Here is a 3,229-nt window from a genome sequence, read left to right as displayed (position 1 = left end):
AATATAAAACGCTTATATTTAATTTTACGAATTAACTGGTTAATTCGCCTTAGCCCATGATATTTAATCCGTATTAAATATAATATCTCAACATCACATTTTTGACTAATTACTAGTCAAATAACTCGGACTAACTGGTTAGTCAATTTTGGCATCTACATGACAGTATTTTCATCCTGTCACGTCTCTCAAACGTATCCTATAGGTGTGACTTTTAGGGACCAGTTGATCACCGCCATCCGTATGACAATAACGTCAAACTTATCTAGCAAGCCAACCGTTATTGATAAACGTGGATCAAGTGATAATAATACCAAAAGTATGCCCTTTGATCCTTATAGAGGTTTATAAGTCCTTGCACTAACTGTTAAGGACACCAACCCCAACAAGCTCCCACTTGTCCGTACAAGTGTATGTGCAATGACGTTATCCGCACTAACTGGAGGACACAAGCTCCAACAAACTCCCACTTGTCCGTACAAGTGTATGTGCGATAACCGATTCTCATATTCATTTAAAATTTCTCCCACTCAATGTAAAACAATTTGCAGATCTGGATCCACAAAGGTCGTATTTTACAATCGATCTGTATCTAGAGTGGTTTCCCGACTAGAGAGTAACTTAGCGATAAAACGAATCCGTATCCGAGCATGGCCATGCATTTCGATTCTGACTCCTCGAGTGGCCCCGAGAAATATCGAGTACGATAAAGGCTGAATATTTCCTTCAACTCGACTCCTTCCGATCTAAGCACAGCATGAAATGACCCAGAAAAAATCTACTTGGCCCCCTGTTACGGATGACCGTGAGAAAGAAACCAAAGTCACCCAAAATCTGTCGTAGTCTCAAGAGACAGTCGATAGTCAAAGAATCGACTCTTAGGATCACCATGGCGGTCTTATCCACGGCCGGGGCGTGAATGTTATAAAACATTTAGGACTCCACGTCGATGTCACAATTGTGTCCTACGAAATATCCGTATAAATCGCCTCGTGATTGGTCGGTCAACCGGTTGACTTATGGCTCGTTGAACCCACCATCAACCAACGTCACAAAATAATTGCCGAGTTATCAGCTCATGTGGGCAATCAAGGACTGAAAAAGATATGATGTTTGTTCAGTTCACTTTGTGGTGTTCAAAATTGTCGTACAATTCCACATGAAAAACAAAATATATATATATAATATCAAAACGATGATGTCGTATAGAGTACAAAAGAGAATGAATCTAATCCATAAAAGAGTACTACAACTCAGGAACACGTTTGATTCCCATGGAATTTACGTGCCCTTCATGCTTATCTTGTCGTAATGCTTTAGTGAGAGGATCTGCTATGTTATTATCCGTAGCAATCTTTTCTATCACTACTTCCTTTTGCTCCACGTAATCCCGGATTAGATGAGCTTTCCGTTGTACATGTCTAGACTTGTTGCTAGACTTTGGCTCCTTAGCTTGGAAGATGGCACCACTATTGTCGCAATAAATGGTGATCGGGTCATTCGAACTAGGCACTACAGATAGTCCATGTAAGAATTGACGCATCCATATTGCTTCCTTTGTAGCTTCAGACGCGGCATAGTACTCGGACTCGATCGTAGAATCTCTGTAATGTGATTTGTTTCGAACTCTTCCGGTGATTGCAGCGCCATTAAGAGTAAAAACGAATCCAGACCGAGATTTCGAGTCATCTCGATCCGTTTGGAAGCTAGCATCTGCAGAATAGGTTGCGCATAGCTTTTGAGAGCCTCCATAAGTCAATGCCCAGTCTTTAGTCCTCCGGAGGTACTTAAGAATGTTCTTTGACCAACCAATGTGGTTCACCTGGTTCTTTGTTGGAATCGACTTGTCATACTCAATGCATATGCCACGTCCGGACGTGTGCATATCATGGCATACATGATAGATCCTATTGCCGAAGCATAAGGGATCCGTGTCATGCGCTCCTTTTCTTCCGGTGTCTCTGGTGCCTGAGACTTGCTCAAATGCACCCCTGGAGCCATAGGAAGGAACCCCTTCTTGGAGTTAGTCATCTTTGAATCTCTCTAGGACTTTGTCTATGTAAGACTCTGATCGAGAGATAACATCCGTCGTGATCTATCTCGATAGATACGGATGCCTAGAATTCTTTGTGCCTCTCCCAGATCTTTCATCTGGAAATGGTTTTTCAACCATACTTTCACCGAAGATAAGAGAGGTATGTCATTCCCAATCAGGAGTATGTCGTCAACATACAATATTAGGAAGACAATCTTGCTCCCACTCGACTTGATATATAGACATGGTTCCTCGACCGATCGAGTAAATCCATTTTCTTTTATCACTTGGTCGAAGCGATGATTCCAACTCCTTGATGCTTGCTTAAGTCCATAGATGGAACGCTTAAGCTTGCACACTTTCTTAGGATGTACTGGATCGATGAAACCTTCGGGTTGTACCATGTACAACTCTTCCTCCAAAAAGCCGTTTAAGAAGGCGGTTTTCACGTCCATTTGCCAAATTTCATAGTCATGAAAAGCGGCAATCGCTAAGATAATCCGAATGGAACGCAGCATGACTACGGGTGCAAAAATTTCATCGTAGTGCAAACCTGGCACTTGGGTGAAACCTTTAGCAACTAGTCGTGCTTTGTAGATATCTTCTTTGACCTTCCTGAGAATGCTTTATCTTGTAAAGCCATTTGCATTGAAGGGGACGAACCTTAGCGGATAAGTCAACAAGATCCTATACGTTGTTCTCATACATGGAGTCCATCTCGGATTGCATGGCCTCAAGCCATAGCTTTGAGTCAGAACTAGTCATGGCACCTTTATAGGTTGCGGGTTCACTACTCGTTAAGAGTAGAACGTCATCTATGTCATGTTCCTCGACCATACCAATGTATCTGTCCGGAGGAATAGAGACTCTTCCCGACCTCCTAGGTTCCTCAGGAATATTCACCGCAGCCGGGATTGAAGGAACAGGTTCCTCCAATGGTTACTCGGTGTTTGGTTCTGGAATCTCCGACAGGTCGAAGGTTCTATCACTCTTTGCATTCTCGAGAAATTCCTTCTCTAAGAATGTCGCACTAGCCGCAACAAAAACGCGTTGTTCGGTTGGCGAATAGAAGTAATGACCAAGTGTTCCTTTAGGATAACCTATAAAGTATGTCTTGACCGATCGCGGGCCGAGCTTATCCTCGTGTCTCCACTTGACATAAGCCTCGCAGCCCCAAACCCGTATAAAGGACAA

Source organism: Silene latifolia, chromosome 2 (assembly GCF_048544455.1).
Source record: "Silene latifolia isolate original U9 population chromosome 2, ASM4854445v1, whole genome shotgun sequence".
NCBI classification, from domain to species: Eukaryota; Viridiplantae; Streptophyta; class Magnoliopsida; order Caryophyllales; family Caryophyllaceae; genus Silene; species Silene latifolia.
Note: the sequence above shows the minus strand (reverse complement) of the source record.